The sequence below is a fragment of the Dipodomys merriami genome, unplaced genomic scaffold, assembly GCF_024711535.1.
Source record: "Dipodomys merriami isolate MVZ:Mamm:240054 unplaced genomic scaffold, mDipMer1.0.p SCAF_73, whole genome shotgun sequence".
Taxonomy (NCBI): domain Eukaryota; kingdom Metazoa; phylum Chordata; class Mammalia; order Rodentia; family Heteromyidae; genus Dipodomys; species Dipodomys merriami.
Window position 1 is genome coordinate 96,698 of NW_027206324.1, and position 22,458 is coordinate 119,155.

Genomic DNA, 22,458 nt, shown 5'->3' on the forward strand with positions numbered 1-22,458 from the left:
GAACTCCCAAATACCTCTCCGTCCTATCTATCAACATTAACGGACTTAACGATGCAATTAAGTGACATAGACTGTCTAGTTGGATTAAAAAACAAGATCCTTCTATCTGCTGCCTTCAGGAGTCACATCTTGCCCATAAAAACAAACACATTTTCAATGTTAAAGGCTGGAGAAAAATCTACCAAGCAAACGGCCCCCATAAACAGGCGGGAGTTGCAATCCTAATATCAGATAAAATAGACTTTAAATTAAAATTTGTGAGAAGAGATAAAGAAGGTTGCCACATACTAATTAAGGGATCTCTCCTTCAGGAGGATATTACAATTTTAAATATCTATATGCCAAACAACGGAGCACCCAAATTTATCCAAGAAACACTACTTTCCCTCAAATCCCACATAGATCCAAAGACATTAATTGTTGGGGATTTTAACACACCACTCTCCTCACTAGATAGATCAACTTGGCAAACACTCAACAGAGAAACCACAGATCTAAACAACTGCATAGATCAACTAGATTTAACAGACATCTAACAAATATTTCACCCAACCGCATCAGAATACACGTTTTTCTCAGCAGCACATGGAACGTTTTCTAAAATAGACCACATTTTAGGCTACAAAGCAAACTTGTCTAAATTCAGAAACATTGAAGTTATACCTTGCATTCTCTCAGACCACAAGGGAATAAAATTAGAACTCAACACCAAAAGCCACCAAAGAAAGTCCGGTAACACATGGATGTTGAACAACACACTGCTGAATCACGAGTGGGTCATGGAAGAGATTAGAAAGGAAATTCACAGGTTAATGCTATTCAACAAAAATGAGCACACAAATTACCGGCTCTTCTGGGACACAGGAAAGGCAGTACTCAGAGGCAAGTTTATAGCTCTGAGTTCCTACATCAACAAATTGGAGAGATCTGAAACCAACAATTTAATGAGACATCTGAACCTCCTTGAAAAAGAGCAGCAAGATAATCCCCAATCCAGTAGACAGAAAGAAATAATTAAAATTAAATTAGAATTAAATGAATTAGAATCCAAAAAAACTATAGAAAGAATCAACAAAACAAAGAGTTGGTTCTTCAAAAAAATTAACAAAATTGAAGTCTAAACATTTTTTTGATTAAAAAGCAACTTCAGGAGAAGATATAGATGTATGTATATATGTATATGTATATATGTGTGTATACATGTATATATGTATATATACACACATGCTTATGTATATATGCACATATACACACATTTATGCATACATGTATATATGTATATAACATATATACATGTATGTATAACATATATACATGTATATAACACATGCAACATATATAAAACATATAACATATATGTAGATATACATACATAATATATAACATGTATATACATGCATATGTTGTATATGTATACATGTGTATGTATATGTATGTATATATATATATGGAAGTGGTGCTGTAGCTCAAGTGGTAGAGTGCTAGCCTTGAGCTGAAGAGCTGAGGGACATTGCCCAGGCCCAGAGTTCAAACCCCACGACCGACCAAAAAAAAAAGAAAGAAAGTAAAAATGACTTGTACATTTACAGGACACTCACAGTCTGCAGTTTATGTTTATATATCTCGAAATCCCCTTCTGAGAATATAGTGAAAGAACCAAAATATGGGAATTTAGTTTTCTTCTTTCTTCTGTTAGATAATATAGTATCTTTCAAGTCTCTTACAGTTCAGAATACTCTGAATAATTGAGACAACATCTAAAGATAAAAATTACTAGAATGAAAGCAACTGGTTTTTCAATGTGTGTGCGTGTAAGTGTGTGTACTTGTGCACATAGTGGTGTGTATCATGCATTAAGCATGTTAGAAAGTACAGACATAGCTGGTGCTTGGACAGCAAGTCTTCTGACCTCTGAAATAACAGTGTTGCTGTGTTCGTTCACCTGTCAAACTTCCTTCTGTTTGGTTTAAGAATAAGCACCTTGCTAGATTTGTTTAGGTCTTTCCATGTCACCTAGCTGTTTCATTTGTATCACTGGCTAAATGTCACGCTGAGCTGCTGAAACCTGCCTGTGTTGCATTATATTCTGTACCCTTTCATTCCATATACCTAGTTTTTAAGTGGTTAGTAAATTTCAGGTACTACTGATTCATTCTGTGCAGCCAGAGGTGAAAAGTTTAAACTCTGGAATCTTTGTGAAATAGATGGTCATTCAAAAGGCAGTTTTAAATCTTTTATGCAAAGCTAAAAGATTAAGCCATTACTAGAATAGCATAAAATTGATAAAGGACCTCCCCAAACTGTAGTAAATAGCTTTTTCACTGTTTTATGATATAGGCGACTCTGAGTTCCTGTGTGTAGCCTGTGCTGACCTGGTAGATAGGTAAACATTTATTATTGGGTTTTTTTCAGTTCCAATTAGGATGAAGAGACATTGATCTGTTAAGTTTATCTTAACCTGTCAAGTCTCCAGCTGACAAAGATATATCTTGATGGAAACTCTTTCCTCTGTTTATCTGAAGTTCTCACTTTGCATATTCTATAAACCAATACAGTCAACCCTATGTCACTTAGTTCCTGTTTCTTCTCTTAATCTTCCTTCCCATCATCATTTAGTTACATGCTTTTTAATTCCTAGTTTACAGATTAACATTTTGCAGAATATTATTTCTTTCTGGGAATCTTTGGATCCTTGAAAATGAACAAATCTCTGTTTCGCAAATAATCCTGTATTTTTTAGAGCATATATCACAATGGGAAATTGTCTACTATTTTTCTTTTTATAGTTTAAAATGTTTTGTTTTTAGTATCTTAACTCATTTATGAATAATGTAAATGTAATGAAATGAACATGTAATCCAAAGTGGTGTAAAGCTTTCACCGGGTTTCATCAAGTTTCAACCAGTTATGAAATACACACACACACACACACACACACACACACACACAAAGACACAGACACAGACACACACACAGACACACACACACACAAACACACACACACATACTGTGGTACTGCAGAGTCTTGTGTGTTAGGCAATGACTACCACTGAGCTATGGCACCACCTTAACATCAACTCTTTATTTATTTATATTATTATTATTAACTTTATTCTTCAAGATAAACTATCCCAGGTCCACAAGTACATTTGAATCTTAACCCAGATTCCTCATAACAATCCTCCCCTTTTTACTTTATTGTGAAAATACTGTACAGAGGGGTTACAATTACGTGGGCAAGATAATAAGTATATTTCTTATCAAGCATTGTAGCCTTCTCATCCTCATCCTGACCGCCACCCAATCCTCCTCCCCCCCACCAAAGTTGTAAAGTTTGTTTTCGACATAATGACTTGTACATCTCATTGTTGCAATGGGTCCACCTGTATCCCTATTTAAATGATTTGTTTTTATCCCTTCCCCTCCACAAATTATACCGACATCAAATACAGTGAAAGTAGGGGTTATAAAATGGGGGAGGGACATAAAAAGCAACAAAGAAATAATCTTATAAATTTGTTAGAAACAATCGCATGAAAGAAAAAAAAGCATTTGAATACATATCTTAGGGTTCATTTCCCTAACATCAACTTGTCTGACCTTTTCTGCTTGACTCAAGACATACACTGGTTATTGTAATAAGGGAAACCTTGGGACCTATGTTTCTTTGGGCCTGGCTTACTTCACTTAATATAATTTTTTCCAAGTCTTTCCATTTCCTAACAAATGGAACAATGTCATTCCTTCTGATGGAGGCACAAAATTCCATTGTGTTTATATACTACATTTTCTTGATCCATTCATCTACTGAGGGGCATCTGGGTTCGTTCCATATCTTAGCTATGGTAAATAATGCATAATAAACATAGTCATGCTGGTAGCTTTAGTGTTTGTGAACAATTGGGTAAATGCCCAAAAGTGGCATTGCTGGGTTATAGGGGAGCTCTATGTGCAGTCTATTGAGGAACCTCCATATTACTTTCCAAAGTGGTTGAACAAGTTTACACTCCCACCAACATTGTAGTAAGGTGCCCTTTTGTCCACATCCCCTCCAGCATCTGTTGTTATTAGAATTCTTGAATATAGTCATTCTAACTGGGGTGAGGTGGTATCTCAATGTTGTTTTGATTTGCATTTCTTTTATGGCTAGGGAGGTTGAGCATTTCTTCATGTGTCTTTCCACTTCAGAGAATTTTCTCTTTAAATCTTTAGCCCACTTATTTATTGGACAGTTGTTTCTTTGAAGATTTTTTGTTGGGGGACAATCTCCCTTTTTAAAATCTTTTACTTGAAAAAATCTGTGAAATGTTGGTAGAATTTGCAACATTCTAATATAGGCTGATAATAGTTTTGATTATAAACAAAATGGGGTGATTATAATTTTGTACTATATTGTAATATGCTGTATATAATATGGTTATGTCAGTGTGTTTTACAAAGCCAAAATTAAGGTATTAACAGAAGTAGTGAAGTAGTATAATGAACCACATTTCTCAGCTAACATGAAGACTTAACTATCTTTTGGGACTTAACTCTTGGCTAACCTTCCTCTCTACCCTATCACTTCCCTTCACCTGGCTTCTGCCATGTAACAAATTACCCAAATCCTAGCAGTTTAAAACAACTATTTGCGCCGGGCGCCGGTGGCTCACGCCTGTAATCCTAGCTACTCAGGAGGCTGAGATCTGAGGATCGCGGTTCAAAGCCAGCCCGGGCAGGAGAGACTGTGAGACTCCTATCTCCAATAAACCACCAGAAAACCGGAAGTGGCACTGTAGCTCAAGTGGTAGAGCGCTCGCCTTGAGCTGAAGAGCTGAGGGACAGCGTCCAGGCCCAGAGTTCAAGCCCCACGACCGACAAAAAAAAAAAAAAAACTATTTGCTCATAATTTTATGAATCAGAAATTCAAGACAGGTATTATTTAATACTTTAGTGAGTTTCTAGACAATGGCTATCAGATATTTTCTGGGCTACATCATCTGAAAGCTTTGTCAGCATAGATGTACATAATGGAGCGTTTGAGGTTCTGGGTCACTAATGCTGGCTGATACACACTGTGATGACTGAAAGCCCTATGTGTAATCATCTAAAGACTTATTTACTCACAGTGTAGTATCTGTGCTGAACTAGACAGAGATCATTCTTTTATCTAAACTATTACCATAGGGGCCCTCCAGCTGAGGTGGGGAACAACTAATGCCTTTGTTTGCTGTTCATTTTAGTACAAGGTCTCAATTATTTCTAGTTTCTCAGCTTTTTGTGCACCTGGGACTATAGGAACACCCCTACCATGTTAGGCTCAATCCAGTTTTTTGGTGTGTGTGTGTGTGTGTTTATGTGTTTGTGTGTGTGTGTGTGTGTGTGTGTGTGTGTGTGTGTGTGTGTCTGTGTGGGTATGTTGGTCTTAGAGATTAATCTCAGACCTTGGGCACTGTCCCTCAACTATTTTGGTCAGGACTAGTGCTCTACCACTTGAATCACAGCTCTACATCCAGCCATTTGGTGGTTAATTGGAGATCAGGTTCTTACAGACAGGGCTGGTTTAGAATCTTGATCCTTAGATTTCAGTCTCCTAAGTAGCTAAGATTACAAGTTTGAGCTACTGGTGCCTGGTTCCCTTTGGCATGTTTGTGTGGGGCATTAGTGGAAGGGGGTGTAGAGTGGGGTGAGGCAAGGGAGTAGGAGGGCAAGGATGGTAAGGGGAAACAAATGAGGCGGCAACAATGCTTGATAAGAAACGTACTCATTACCTTTACCTTGCTCATGTAATTGTAACCCCTCTGTACAGTATTTTCACAAAAAAAAAAAACTTATTAATAGCCGGGTGCTGGTGGCTCACACCTGTAATCCTAGCTACTCAGGAGGCTGAGATCTGAGGATCGCGGTTCAAAGCCAGCCCGGGCAAGAGGGACCGTGAGACTCCTATCTCCAATAAACCACCAGAAAACCAGAAGTGGCTCTGTAGCTCAAGTGGTAGAGTGCTCGCCTTGAGCTGAAGAGCTGAGGGACAGCGCCCAGGCCCAGAGTTCAAGCCCCACGACTGACAAAAAAAAATTAATAAAAGAATTCTTTTTAATCATTCTATAATATGATCTTATGTTCATTGTAGCCAATCCCCATTTGCACACAGGCAAATAGACAGCTGTCTATTGGTTCCTCCATAGTACAGCATTTATACAGGATTGTTCTTCATGGCTGTAAGCACATTCCACTGATGAGAAAACAGTCTTCACCTTATTTCTTTTTTTTTTTAATTTAATTTAATTTTATTTGTGAACATACTATACAGAGGGGTTACAATTACATGGGCAGGATAATGCACACATTTCTTACCAAGCATTGCAGCCTCCTCCTTTGTTTACCCTTCACATCCCTTCCCAGCCTCCCCCTCCCCCCATTCCCAATTCTTCCCCTCCCCTCCCCCCGCCCCTGCACCGACATTGTAAAGCTCATTTTCGACATGACAACTTGTACTTCTCATTGTTGCAACAGGTCCACCTGTATCCTTAAACGACTTGTTTTTCCCCATCTCCTTCACAAGTTATACTGACATCAAATATAGTGAAAGCAGGGGTTATACTGTGGGGGAGGGACATACAAAGCAACAAAGAAATAATATTATAAATGCGTTAGAAACACATGCATGAAAGAAAAAAAAACATTAAAATACATATCTAAGGGTTCATTTTCCTAACATCACTTTATCTGATCTTTTCTGCTTGACTCATACATATATTATATATTGCAAATAAGGAAACCATGGGACTTCACATTATTTCTTAACACACTTTTCCTCTGACCTATTTTGTCCTCTCTCCTTAAAGGAAACTGGCAGTCCTTTTTCTGGCAAAAGTCGTGCCCTTGCTCCTGCCTCATGGCTTCTCTATCGACTGGGGAATAGGCAAAACTGAGTTCACCTTAGAGAAGCCTGGATAGTGAAGCACAACAAGGAAAGGATTTCTTACTTATGTTTTGTGTTGGATTTTGTGTAGCTGTCCTCCAGCTATGCAAGTATCATGAGAAAAGGTATTTCTTTTTTTGTTACTGAAGTTTTATTATGTTTTGAATATAATTGCTGTAAAAGATGCAGGCGGCATGGTCCTTCCTCCTTCAAATACTGCCTGCTCAGCCTCCACACATTCCCTGGCTGTAGAGTTGTTCAGTGTTGGGGATAACTGAAAAAGATATTTCTGATCTGAAGGTATTACATTGGACTACTGACGTTTCTTTTTTATTTGTTGTTGGTTGTGGGGCCTGAACTCTGGGCCTGGGTGTTGTCCTTCAGCTCTTCAGCTTGAGTGGCTTGAGCCACAGCACCACTTCCAGCTTTTTTCTGCTTATGTGTTGCTGATGAGATGAAACCAGGGACTCATGCATGTAAGGCAAACACTCTACCACTGAGTCAACTTCCCAGACCTATTCAAGGTACTTGATAACACTACTGGAAAACTATAGAAGGTATCTGTGAACATTCTATTCCTTTGTGAATCACCTAACCCATTAGGTTTTCTGTAATTGGTCATAGCATTCTTCAGAGCAAGAAGGAAGATGTGATACTTAACTGTGCCTACCCATAAGAGGTTGCTATTGGGAAGTTTCTTGGGTCTCCTGTTTGGTCTTCTGGGAACACTTTTTCACCAACTTGTTCTTAGACTGTGGATCTGAATAGGTGAGTACTTTCTTTTCCTTCCTTGCTGTGTAACAATGTCAGTCATGTGGGTTGTGTGATATTTTTTTGTGCCTCTTATTTTTTTCTTTCTTTAGTACCATTATTGGGGCTTGAACTAAGGATTGGAAAAGTGTCCCTGAGGTTGTTTGTGTGTACGTGTGTGTGTGTGTGTGTGTGTGTGTGTGTGTGTGTGTGTGTGTGTGTGTGTGTGTGTGTGATGTCTAGTTCTCTACCACATGAGGCTTTGAGTAGCTAGGACCATAGGCATGAGCTACCAGCATAGTGTCTCTTTTCCATACAAAACTTTTCAGCTCACAAGACTAGAAATAACCTTTGTCTTGGTCATCATTGTTTCTTTAGCCCTTAGCAGAGGCTATGTATATAAAACTGCCTAAAATAATTTGTTAATTGAATTGTGAATGAATAGCTCTCATTTAGTGGTAGCTTATTTGTTTTATTATTTTAACACTGGAATATTTTTCACTATATCAATACTCAGTATAGAATAGTTAAAGAGTGTGTCAGGATATGAGTATAGCAAAGGAACTTCCAAGTTGAATAATTATAAAGTATTCTGGATTTGAGGTGATTACACAAAGAATAATACAGTATCCCTAATGGTATAGAAGGGCCAGAAAACAGCAAAACAAAAATTTCATGCCTTCTACAATATGCACCAGTCATGTTTTAAGAACTTCTGATGAAGAATAACCAATGTTTGATTTAAAGGCAATTGATTGATTTTTTATTAATAAGTTTTGTTTTTACTGTGAAAATACCATACCAGAGGGGTTACAATTACATGAGCATGGTAATGAGTACATTTCTTATCAAGCATTTACCTCAAGATAAGGACTTAAATTGTTTTTCTTTCTTGCTATTGTTTCTAACATATTTATAAGATGATTGATTTCTAGTTAATCTGCCAGTTATAATTTTTTAAAAGCTCCAGAAGCCATTTCAGTTATATATTAATTTCCTTCAAGAATTTTCTACTTTACCTCATTGTTTTTCATATCCAGCTTGGCTTTATAATTAAACTTTATTTTGGGGCCTATTGGCTTTATGCCTAATAAACTGGAAGCACTTTTTATATATCTATGTGAACTTCAACATAGATTTCATTTTTTCCCCCTCACAGAACTCTGGTGCCTAGACAAATCATGCTAAACAACTTGAAATACATTTTTATCATCTAATCTTTTCTTTTTACTGTGAAAATACTGTACAGAGGGGTTACAATTACATGGGCAAGACAATGAGTACATTTCTTATCAAGTATTGCAGCCTCCTCCTTTGTTTCCCCTTCCCATCCCTTCCCATCCTCCCCCCATCCCCCACCCAATGCTCCCTGCTACCCCCCTGCACCAAAGTTGTAAAGTTCCTTTTCGACATAATTACTTGTACATCTCACTGTTGCAATGGGTCCACCTGTATCCCTATTTAAATGATTTGTTTTTATCCTTTCCCTCCACAAATTATACCGACATCAAATCCAGTGAAAGCAGGGGTTATACTATGGGGGAGGGACATACAAAGCAACAAAGAAATAATCTTATAAATGTGTTAGAAACAATCGCATGAAAGAAAAAAAAACATTTGAATACATATCTTAGGGTTCATTTCCCTAACATCACCTTAATTGACCTTTTCTGCGTGACTCAGACATATACTAGGTATTGCAAATAAGGGATACCATGGGACCTATGTTTCTTTGGGCCTGGCTTACTTCACATAATATAATTTTTTTCCAAGTTTTTCCATTTCCTAACAAATGGGGCAATGTTGTTCTTTCTGCTGGAGGCATAGAATTCCATTGTGTATATATACCACATTTTCTTGATCCATTCATCTACTGTGGGGCATCTGGGTTGGTTCCATATCTTAGCTATAGTAAATAATGCTGCAATAAACATAGTTGTGCTGGTAGCTTTAGTGTGGTCTTGTTTGTAAACATTTGGTTAAATGCCCAAAAGTGAGATTGCTGGGTCATAGGGGAGCTCTATGTGGAGTCTTTTGAGGAACCTCCATACTACTTGCCAAAGTGGTTGAACAAGTTTACAATCCCACCAACAATGCAGTAACGTAATCTTTTCAACATCATAACAATCCTGGTGATTTTTCCAAGTTCTTAGACAGTAACCTACAATTTGACTCTTATTGGCTTTCAATCTTTTAGTTTGATTTGTGGATTATAGAGTCATACTTGATATATGTTAAAATGTCAGTTTGTAGAGCTTTCTGTCCAACTAAAATGACTAGAGTTATTTAAGAAACATTCTAGAAAACCAAGTACAAGGATTATGTAATGGAACAACATCCTAAAACATTTTTAACAATGGAAATATGATTTAACTGCATCAAAAATTATTTAACATTATAGAAAAAAACAGAAGTAAGCAAAAGAGTAACTCCTAAATCAGTTATTCTTATTTTAAAGGGGATTAAATTGAGGTTGGAAGCTTGGATTAGTTGGTAGAGCCAATGAGCGAAAGCAGAATATACTGATTTAGAGTTCCAGTCTTGGACATAAAATTAAAAGAAATCAAAGGTTTTGACAACTTAGACAAATTCACCATATAAACAATGAAAAATCACTAGATTTTTTTTAGTGTATCAATTTAGAACCAATTTATAAAGACTGGGTATTGTGTGACAAATTTGTTTGATTTGCTTAACATAGAACAACAATGGATTTTTAACTTTCAATAGATATGTTTTTCTATGCCTTCAACATGATGTATATATTTAGAAGGGCTGTTTACCAGGTCTTTTTACAAAGACTGTCAGGATGAAGTGAGTGTAGTCATTCAAGAAACAAAAGCAAACATGGCCCATTTTCCAATGGTTTTAGAAAAAAAATACAAAGCTCATAACAAAGTTATGCACAACTCCTACATTGGAGAAGAATCAAGATAATTCATAAATATTTATGCTCTACATAATTCAGACTGAAATATTTAATACTACCCAGAAAGATTTGTAGTTTAAATTAAAAGTCTGATTTCCCTTTTTCTTTTACTTTGCCCTAAGAATGAACTGAGTAATAAATACATGGAAGTTTTTGGAAAAAAATAGATATAAGTATGTATTTTTATGGGTCTGACTTTTCCATATGCAGTGCAAGAATCCTAAGACCCACCAGCTTAGGAAAAATGGGATCTGTAAGGATCCCATCCAGACAAGTCAGTTGATCTTCTTTCTCCTCTATAGAAGGTTCTGTATACGAACTTCTGAGAGAGTACATAGACTGAGAAGATCTTTCGTTACAAAATATAAGGCAATGTAGTCAGAAAAAACAACTTTTTCCTTCTATTTCATTCCTTTATCATTTCTACCCCAGATGGCTCCCTCATCTATTTATGAACTTGCTACTGGGATAATAAATAAGAATACAAAATTGGAGCATGTGTTTATTTGAATTTCTTTTCTGTATTTTTAAAAATATTTTTGCTCTCTGAAAGCTTATCTGGATTAGATGTATATAATGGTGCAGTTTTATTACTGGTCATGCATTTTAGGTGCTACATGCTGTGATAATTCAGGCCAAATCTTCACAGATCGAAAGGCTTCATTACTCTCATGTGTGGTCCCTGGACTGGAACAATTAAAGACAAGGACTGGTACCTGTACTGCCTCCATGAAGCCTCTTTACCCTGCCAGTTGGGGAGCTACTAATGCTTTTTTGTTTGCTGTTTGTCTGGCTTATGTTATATTTGGCTAGGCTTATGTTCTTGGGCTCAAGTAATTCTTTCTGCCTCTAATTTTTTAATAGCCTAGATTACAGATATACCCTACCATGCCATACCCCATGCAATTATGATGCATCCCATCTTGGGGTCAATGTGGCAAACCCCATTCTGATACTTGGCCCCAAGAGAGACTACTTACTGGTTCTATATATGCATATAGCTTTTCTGTACACATTACAAAAAAGATATGATGTATGATAGCATTTGTAACATTTCTTGTCATGTTTTGGAGTTCCTGCAGTGCAGCATGTATCAGTGGCTTGTCCCATGATGCTGCTGAGCTTGTGCCACTGATGAGAAGCCACACTCTTCTAAGTCTTACTAAAATACATTTTTCACCCTAAAGTGAATGGGCAATTTCTTTTTGGCAAAATTCCTGCTGATTCTCCGGTTTCATGGCTCTTCCACCCACTTGTCCAAAACTGAACCTACTCTAGAGAGGCTAGACCTTTGAAAACTATGGGGAGAAGCTTCCTTGCTAACAGCAAGTGCAGATAAATATCTTCTAGCTTACTGAATATTGTCTTATCTCATTATGTCTATAGACCTCCAGCTGCTCCAGGACAGTATAAAAAAGACATCCCTCACCTGAGGTTATAACATAGGATACTCAGGGTTCTTGATCACTACTAGGAAACAAGGCTCTCTGTGACCAATCCATTCCTTTGTGACTCACCTAACTCCTCAGAGATAAAGGGTTTAGACCAAAAGCATCTTTAGAGGAAACAGGAAAGTGCTGATATTCAACTCTACCTATCTAAAGGAAGTTGTTATTCACAGGCTTCCTGGGTTCCTGTAAACTTTCCTTGTCTGTTGGGAAAACTTTTTGTATCAGCTTGCCCTTCAATTGTAGACTTGAATAGGTGAGTACAATTGCTTTGCACCTTGTGGAATTAATGCTATTCTTTACTTGTTTTGTGTGGTAATTGTCTAATGACCCTTTTCTGTAGAAGACTTACAGTTTATAAGACTAGATATAATGTTTTTGCTCAACACTATATCTCTAGCTCTCAGCTCGGCCCAATAGTTCATTCTTGCAATCCTAGCCACTCTGGAGTCTGAGATCCGAGAATTACAATTTAAAGCCAGACTGAGCAGGAAAGCCTGTGAGACCCTTATATCTAATTAACTTATGTAAAAGTCAGAAGTGGCTCAAGTAGTAGAGCTTTAGCTTTAAGCAAAATAGCTCAGGGACAGCACCCAGGCCTGGAATTCAAGCTCCAGTACAGCAGATATACCCATGTCCCCCAACCCACAAAACTGTTCAAAATATATTTGTTAAATGATTAATGAATGAATAGCATTGTATGAGTGATAATTGTTTTATGTTCTTTATTTTGAAAGTGGCATATCATAACTTATATTGATATTCAGTAAAATAATTGAATAATCATTCAGAATAAGAGTAGCAAAATAACTTCCATGATTAGTGATTTCTGAATGTAGCTGTAGGTTGAGGTGATAACACATCTCAAAATGTCCAAAATGGAATTAGGTGAACCAGATGAAGGGAAAGCAAGGCAGCCATTTCTGTCTGTCCTGTCTACCAGTCATTAAAAAAAAAAAAAAAAAAAAAAAAAAAAACTTCAAAAGCAAGGCAGCCATTTCTGTCTGTCCTGTCTACCAGTCATTAAAAAAAACTTCATGAAAAATAATAACCAATTATCATATACCTTTGATGCCTTATTTTTTAATACAGATTGTTTTGAGGTTTGGAGAACTGGGAAGGCATATATTTGACTTAACAGAAAGAAGAAAAGGAAATCTAAGATCACACATCTCTGATTATTCATCTGTAAGATGTACTATTGAATTACATTGTACTGAGAAATCATTCAGGTGAGCAAGAAAACTAGCTAAGTTAGTTCTTAATACTTATGTCTGGGAAGAAAGATGAGACAGATGAGGGAACCATATATGGCCTAAAATTGGGCTCACCTCAGGGGATACATGATACCCCACAGAGAAGAATAGAAAAAAGATAAGAGCAATAGTACCAGAAGATTATGTTTAACAGATCCTAATAAGGTAAGTGTAGTAGTACATAAAGCACCAAGAGAATAGATTTCTAAGATATTGTTTAAAAGCCTGTCCAAATTCTTGAGGACAGAAGAATGGGCAAATTTATAAAGTATTTTGAAGGCATAGTGCTGTAAATTAATATAAAAGTAGGCAATATAAACAGAGTTCTGAATTATTTGCTTGAAATTTGGATCTCTGAAACCTCGGATCTCAAAATCCTTGGGGGTAGGATACACAATTATACCTAGAAAAAGACAATAGATTTCCAAGGAAAATCCTCAAGGAATGGCCAAGAAAAGCCTCAATACTAATAATGTTATTATGATATGATTATATTATATTGTAATATTAATATTAAGTTCTGATATTAATAAAAAATTCTTCTTAAGAGAAAAATGTAAATATAAGCCACGGATTACTGAGGATCTCAACTAACCACCCAATGAGTTTTCATCATTGTGGGAATTCATGGCAGTTAGACGGGAAATAAAACACCCTTGGCTCTGACAACCAAAAAATTTGGAGATACCATAAAATGACCATGTAATGAGGAACCCTAAGAAATTAGCCATACTTGCAATGATATATGGTCAGACAAATGCATATGTAGCTATACTTGAAGACAGTAAAAAAAACTTTACAAATAAGTACACAAGAGAGATTAAAAAACTTTACTAATAAGTACATCAGAAATTTCAGTCATTAATGTACACGAGAAGTATGTCATTAATACATTAGCTGCTTGCTATATGATGCATGATACATCACAGATCTTTAAATATTTATTGTAACTATTTTGACAGCACAAGATAACATTCTGGACAAAGTTAATTCCATTTCAGAGCCCCATACTCTTCACAGTTACCTCTTCAACTCAAGAGAGAAAACACATCAAACTAAAACCTAGGTAAGTTAAACCTATAGATACGTAGACATGAAGTTAATTGCAGGAAAAATAGAGATAATTTTGAAAGAAATTATCCTCAGGGTAACCAACATACAAACATTTAACATGATGGAAACAGGAACAATTGCTTTTTCCAATCCTGGGTATGGCTCAGCACTTTTGTTCCTTATGAGAAATCTATGAATCCTCCTGCTTATAGTGTCAGCAGAAATAACAGAATAAGGTCATGCTTTTCTACCAGTTTCACAGTGAATAATATGATGCTTTACTTCTGCTTTCTCTTCCTTTTTATCCTTCTGCACACCCATCACACCCTTTCTGCCTACCTCTTCCTCCTCCACCTTCTCTTGAGCTACTGAGGATCAAACTCAGGACCTCTCACTTGTGCTAGGCAAATGTTCTACTATCCAGATGTTCTTTTGAAATCATGCATTTGACTTATTCTTATAACTGCTGATAACAAAAAAATCAACTCTAGAAGAAAGACAATAAACTTCAAATCTCATCATGAAGTAGCCAATTGAAGAAATTAGCATTTAAAGGAAAGCTTTACTTTTCAGATAAATATTCTATTTGTATAAAAACATATGTTCTTTTAAGAGTCAGACTTCTTTTGATGATCATCAAAATTAGAGATGTAAGATAAACATTGCTAAAACTTACTAATAATAAGTTTTTATTATTGTGAAAATACCATACAGAGGGGTTACAATTACATGAGCAAGGTAATGAGTACAATTCTTTTTTTTGGGTGGGGGGTCCGGTCATGGGGCCTGAACTCTGGGCCTGGCACTGTCCCTCAGCTCTTCAGCTCACGGCTAGTGCTCTACCACTTGAGCCACAGCACCACTTCCGGCTTTATTCTTTTTGTTTATGTGGTGCTGAGTAATCAAACCCAGGGCCTCATGCATGCAAGGCAAGCTCTTTACCACTAAGCCACCTTCTCAGCCCATGAGTACAATTCTTATTAAGCATTGTTGCCTCCTCCTTACCATCCCTGCCCTCCCATCCCGTGCTCTCGCACCCCCGCCAAAGTTGTAAAATTCATTTTTCAACATAATGTCTTGTACATAATGTCATTGTAAGAAATTCTAAATCCATAACCACCTTAATCTTTCCCCCCAAACTGAGTCAAATTTTATTGGCTTTACCAGGTAATTATTTAACTGTATTTTCCCATTATGTATTTTAAAATTGAAGGATGTGAATAAGTTGCAAATGAAAAAAAATGTGCTACTTTCCTATTTTTTTATATTGTATCAATTTACTTCTTAATTCTAAACATTGTAGATCTGAGCTTTCAGAGACTGAGCAGCCATAATAACTAGGATAGAACTAAATGTAGAAGGGTTGACCAAGTCAATAGGATACTTCGATGTATTTTGATAGGCTTCAGTTTTTTAATGTGTTGATTCTTTTACTTATAATATTTTCTTAGCCCTTCCCTTATTCATTCTTGTTTACTTCCTTTGTTTCTTGTTCCCTCTTTAACTCTGCCAAGTTATACTGCTCTATTTTTGATTCTTGATTCCAAAGATCTGGTTTTACTCCATGCCTCAAAATTTTAAGTTGTACAGAATCAATTGCGCAATATTTACTAAAATCTGTTCCATGTATTAGAAGAAGACAGTGGCTGAAAACACCATTCTCTCCTAATGAAACAATACTCTTATTACAGTCTTTAGACCAATGAGGCTTCTCTTGTATTTCTGAAGACTTGCAGTAAAATACAAGGGAGATTTCTATTTCACTGGTTTTCAGTGCCCTTGCCATGGTATTTTATTTTATTTTTTTTTATTTTATTTTTGTGAACATACTGCACAGAGGGGTTACAATTACATGCGCAGGATAATGCGTCCATTTCTTATCAAGCATTGCAGCCTCCTCCTTTGTTTACACTTCACATCCTTTCCCAGCCTCCTCCCCACCCCCCCACCCAATCCTCCCACCTCCCACCCCAACACCAACGTTGTAAAGCTCATTTTCGACATGACAACTTGTACTTCTCATTATTGCAACAGGTCCACCTGTATCCTTAAACGACTTGTTTTTCTCCATCTCCTCCACAAGTTATACTGACATCAAATATAGTGAAAGCAGGGGTTATCCTGTGGGGGAGGGACATACAAAGCAACAAAGAAATAATCTTACAAATGCATTAGAAACAAATGCATGAAAGAAAAAAAAACATTAAAATACATATCTAAGGGTTCATTTTCCTAACATCACATTATCTGACCTTTTCCGCTTGACTCATATATATACTAGATATTGCAAATAAGGGAAACCATGGGACCTATGTTTCTTTGTGCCTGGCTTGCTTCACTTAATATAATTTTCCCAAGTTTTTCCATTTCCTAACAAATGGGGCAATGTCATTCTTTCTGATGGAGGCATAGAATTCCATTGTTTATATATACTACATTTTCTTGATCTTTTCATCTACTGAGAGACATCTGGGTTGGTTCCATATATGAGCTATGGTAAATAATGCTGCAATAAACATAGTTGTGCTGGTAGATTTAGTGTGGTCTTGTTTGTAAACATTTGGGTAAATGCCCAAAAGTGGGATTGCTGGATCATAGGGGAGCTCTATGTGAAGTCTTTTGAGGAACCTCCATACTACTTTCCAAAGTGGTTGAACAAGTTTACATTCCCACCAACAATGAAGTAAGGATCCCTTCTGTCCACATCCCTTCTAGCATCTGTTGTTGTTAGAGTTCTTGATTTTTGCCATTCTAACTGGAGTGAGGTGGTATCTCAATGTTGTTTGATGTGCATTTCTTTTATGGCTAGGGATGTTGAGCATTTCTTCATGTGTCTATTGGCCATCCTTCTTTCCTCTTCAGAGAAGTTTCTCTTAAGTCTTTAGCCCACTTATTTATTGGACAGTTGTTTCTTTGAGGATTTGTTGTGGGGGTTTAATTTGTTGAGTTCCAAGTACATTTTAGATATGAGACCCTTGTCTGTTGTATGGCTAGTGAAGACCTTCTCCCAATCTGTGGGCTTTCTATTGATCTTGCTAGCTATGTCCTTTGCCATGCAGAAGCTCTGCAACTTCATGCAATCCCATTTGTCCAACCTTTCTTTGATTTGTTGTGTTTCCGGGTCTCTATTCAGAAAATTTTGGCCTGCTTTCTTCAAGGAAATAGAAGAGGCAATCCAAAAATTCATATGGAACAATAAAAGACCCCGAGTAGAAAAAACGCTCCTCAACGGAAAGAACACTGCTGGAGGAATATCAATACTAAATTTCAAACTCTACTATAAAGACATAGTAATCAAAACAGCTTGGTATTGGCATAAGAATAGACCTCAGGACCAATAAAATAGAATTGAAAACCCAGAAATGAACCTACAGACCTATAGCCATCTAATCTTTGAAAAGGGAGCTAAAAAAATAGAATGGAAGAAAGACAGCCTCTTCAGTAAATGCTGCTGGCAAAATTGGTTAACTACTTGTAGAAAACTAAAGCTAGATCCTTATATATCACCCTACACCAGAATCAATTCCAAATGGACCAAAGACCTCGAAGTCAAAGCAGACACTCTGAAATCATTACAGGATGGAATAGGAGAAACCCTAGGTCTCCTTGGCTCATGCCGAAATTTTCTGAATTGCCATGGTATTTTCATGCACTGAAAAACTGCAGAGAACCCATGTCCAGAATTCCTTCCCAGCCAACTCTTGGAAACTTTCACCTTAAAACCAGTGTTCAGATGCCTCAAATATCTATCTTTAAGTCCCCTTTTTCAAAGGAAAGTCAATTGAAAGTTGCTATATTATCATCATTTAAAGTATTTTTTCTCTGGAAATACTAGGATTTGAAATCAAGTCTTTGACATGGTAGTCAATTACTCTCTCTTTTTTTTTTGGTCCGGTTGTGCGGCCTGAACTCTGGGCCTGGGAGCTGTTCCTCAGCTCTTCAGCTCAAGGCTAGCGCTTTACCACTTGAGCCACAGTGCCACTTCCGGATTTTTTTCTTTTTGCTTATGTGGTGCTGAAGAATCAAACCCAGGGCCTCAGGCATGCAAGGCAAGTGCTTTACCACTGAGCCACCTTCCCAGCCCCCTCAATTACTCTCTTATGAGCACAGAAGTGCTTGTGAGTTTTGAGATAAAAATATCTGCTTTTGGCATGAGGCAGCATAGGCTGTAATCCTCCTGTTCTTTGTGTGTGTGTGTGTGTGTGTGTGTGTGTGTGTGTGTGTGTGTGTGTGTGTGTGTGTGTGTGTGTGTGTGTCTATGTGCCCTAGCTGAGATGATAGGTGTGCACCTCTACACTCTTTCTGGTTGAGAATAGGGTCTTGTAAAGTTCTGTCTCATATTGACCTTGAACAATGATCTTCCTCAGTCTAATGAGTAGGGATTGCAGATGTGAATCACCATGCCTACCTTTTCTTTTCTTTTTAAAAATGCCTTGATGATTGTACTGTTTTATTATGCCCATTGGAAACATTATGTGACAAATTCTATTCAGTTACTGATTCATCTTACTCATTTAGGTTTTGAAATTTCAATATCATTTCCTATAACAATAGATGGCAACATTTTGCATTAAGATTACAGACATTCTGTTTTTTTTCTTGTGTTTTGCAGCATGAACTGCCCTTACTCAACCCTATGCTAACAAAGTAGGCAGCAGAACTCAAAACGCAAGCAAGCAAAAGAATACTGAGTGAAATCCACTTTGAGTGAAATGCATCAATATAGCATTTTTGAATGAGAAAATAGCAAGCAAGTTTAAATCAACTAATTTGTAGAGATTACCTTTGTCTCACTGCATTTGCATTCTTTTCATATTGTCATTCTGCACCATAGTTTGAGGAACTGTAACAATTTAGAAAATGAGTCAAGTTAGATTAAATTGCACTAAATGATACCAGGAGGAAATCAACTGTTATGTTGGGAATGTTTTGATATCTTCCTCTTACATTTCTATTTCCCTAAGAAAGGAAGACAAACTTCAGATCTATCATTGGATTCTTTCCAAACTATAACCATAACTTTTGCTTATATATCTTCAGAATTGTATTCTTGGAAGATGTATGGTGAATCTGAATTTGACAGTGTTAATCTCCACCTCTCAAGATACAGGCTTCAGTATAGTAGTACTTGTTTATTGTTTATGTCTAGGTTAATCAAAGCCTTTTTTCTCTATTTTACCTCTCTTATTCCCAAATATCTATTGATACTTGATATATTTATATAGACATATTGTTATCAAATATTTAAAACATGCATAAGACATTGTTGAGCTATTTTTGGGAATTTGAGCTAATATACATACTATTGTGAGGATAATAATATATCAATAACCTATTGATACTTCTACTCCACTTCCCAATTTTCCCAAGCACTAGTCATGTTTATACATGAACATATTTCATGATCTTTGAGATCCAAACACAGTATTGTATTGTCCTGCTGTCATGCAGTAGGTACATAGAAAATGTTAATGGAATAAATTTATTTGGTACATGTTTTGTATAAGGCTCTGCTTTGAGAGCTGGAAGCTTTCTTTTGGAAATAAAGTGAGGCTGGGCACTGGTGGCTCACACCTGTAATCCTAGTTACTCAGGAGGCTGAGATCTGAGGATCACGGTTCAAAGCCAACCCAGGCAGGAAAGGCCATAAGACTCTTATCTCCAATAAACCACTCAGAAAACTGGAAGTGGCCCTGTGCATCAAGTGTTAAGAGTGCTAACCTTGAACTGAAGAGCTGAGGGACAGCATCCAAGCCCCATGACCAACAACAACAACAAAAAGAATGGAAATAAAGTAAGACTAAGAAGGTGATTGGGTCCTGGCTTCAATGAGCATATTTAAAAAACATGATGACCATTTACACTTTTAGTTGTCACGAGAGAGGAGGGGGGAGAAGTGTAAGAATTCTAGCCTCAAATTTAAAAAGGAGATATGTAAATTTAAAAAGTATAGGGCTTGACTGTGTGGTGAAAGATGGAGTGAGCTGTTTGAGAAGATTGTGCTCAGTTCCTGTAAAAGTAAAATGCTAGTTATGGATGTTTATTTTCCTTTTATGTTGAGGCAGGAGACAAGAACTTAGAATAGGAATATATAAATGCTTGTGGAGGCTTTTAATATTGAATAATTAGCAGCAAATATATTTCTGCTCATATATCTACCTATCTAGCTATTTATCATCTATCTACATAAATATATACGTAGACTATCATTGTATGTCTGAATGTCATGATAAAAAGTATTGTATTATTCAATCACCTACTAGCTAGTTTATATGTTTCTTCACTTTTTAAGTTATGAATTAGCATGGTAAACATCATCTTAGCTTATCAATTGCCTCTCTTTTATTGTTTTGTTACAGCCAGTGGGTTGAAGGGTACTAGTATTTTTAGTGCTTTTTGTATATATTTTCAAAAGGTCTTTTTGACAATTTATATTACTCTGAGTATAATATATGATGTTATTTGACTGAAACAAGTTTTGTTTTGCCTTTTGTGCCTGTATTGTGTATTGCCACAGCCCCTCTTCTGGTTTTTTATTATTTATTTACACATAAGGCTCAAGGATCTTCTTGCTTGGATTGTCTTTGAACTAAGTGCCTCAGATATCAAGCTGAGTAGCTCGGATTAGAGGTGTGAGTCACTACTACCAGCCTAGGAAGATTTCTTTTTAGTGAGTTTTGAGACATTTGTGTGTGTGTGTGTGTGTGTGTGTGTGTGTGTGTGTGTGTGTGTGTGTGTGTGTGTGTGTGTGTGTGTGTGTGTGTGTGTGTGTGTGTGTGTGTCTGTTGGTACAGGGCTTGAACAATGGGGTCTGGGCACTATTTTTGAACTCTTTTTGCTTGGGGCTAGTGCTCTACCACTTGAGCCAGAACTTTTATTTCTGACATTTTGGTGATTAATTAGAGGTGAAAATCTCATGGATTTTCCTGCCCAGATTGGCTTCAATACTCAAATCCTCCTAAGAAGCTAGAGTTACAGTTGTAGCCACTGGCACCCAGCTAATTTTTTTTTGTTTTTTATATTTTGATTATCTTCAAGTAGTTGTACAAAGGGTTTATCTGTCAATGTACCAGTTTATAAGTACAAAGTATCTTACTCAATATCAATCCTATCATCATTCTACCAACTCCCTCTCACCAACCCAAGCCATTTCTTCAACTTTCCTCATTTCATAGGATATGCATTGAATATTATCACTGCATACTGCCATTACTACCCACTCTTCATTCATTTACACTCCTCCCCTTTACTTTCCCCTGTTATATTTCAATTTCCAGCTTCATTTTGTTGAGCTACAACTCTGCATCTGAAAGCTTAAAAATATTTTTACAACATATATTACCTATCAAATATGTTGCAGATTATTTTTTTACAAATATGTTATTCTAGTTTTTGTTAGTGATATATACCAACATACTATCTTATGCCAAAATTAGTCCATCTTTTTTCTTGTTTCTGATATTTACATTTTGCTTTAAAGTTCCTCCCTGACTCCACAGTTAGAAAACATAATCTCTGTTTCCTCCATATACATTCATAATTTCATTTAAATAACATCAATTTATTTATATTTAAGCTCTAAAATGCTGATGTAATGGCACTACCTTCCCTATTATTTTCATCGAGATAATAATAGTTTTATTTTATTTTTTGTGCTAGTACTGGGGTTTGAAGTCAGGAACTTGCTTTTCTTACTTGGCTTTTTGTTAAAGGCTTGAGGTCTACCTCTTGTATCACACCTTCACTTGTGGCTATTTTCTGCCTAATTGGCAATGAAAACAAGCAGATAGACAAGGTTGGCCCATATAATGCTGTACTATAAGTAAGCATATAGGAGATACATAGTGTAAATGGGATCATTTTTCTTGGTCTTGTTTGAATATTTTCAGTTCTTTACATAATACGTTATGGCTTACATCTTTGCTGTTTTTGTATCATATTGCAGACTATTTATGTGCTGCTGCTATCTTTTGATGGAATTACTTGTACTTTATGAATAGAAAGGAAGTTTTAGAGGGTGCCTTCTTAGAATGAAAATGTAAATGTAAGCCATCTTTCTAGAGATGGTGTTTTGTGTCCTTTTCTTAAATATCTGTAAAGCTTCCCCAATGCTTTGTCTTT

At 36.5% G+C, this 22,458-nt stretch overlaps 1 long non-coding RNA gene across 10 annotated transcripts in view; it reads left to right on the forward strand.

Annotated features, from left to right (window-relative positions):
• Window positions 1-22,458, forward strand: part of LOC138818284 (uncharacterized) — a 53,057-nt gene that overhangs the window by 9,855 nt on the left and 20,744 nt on the right. For 6 of the 10 annotated variants that reach the window (XR_011369044.1, XR_011369043.1, XR_011369045.1 and 3 more), the window contains 6 exons: window positions 6,825-7,026; window positions 7,286-7,425; window positions 7,526-7,669; window positions 12,202-12,284; window positions 13,121-13,260; window positions 14,247-14,350. This is a non-coding gene — a long non-coding RNA (uncharacterized lncRNA). The remainder of the gene's footprint in view (window positions 1-6,824; window positions 7,027-7,285; window positions 7,426-7,525; window positions 7,670-12,201; window positions 12,285-13,120; window positions 13,261-14,246; window positions 14,351-22,458) is intronic. The other 4 variants (XR_011369048.1, XR_011369042.1, XR_011369047.1 and 1 more) reach the window with 3 other exon arrangements.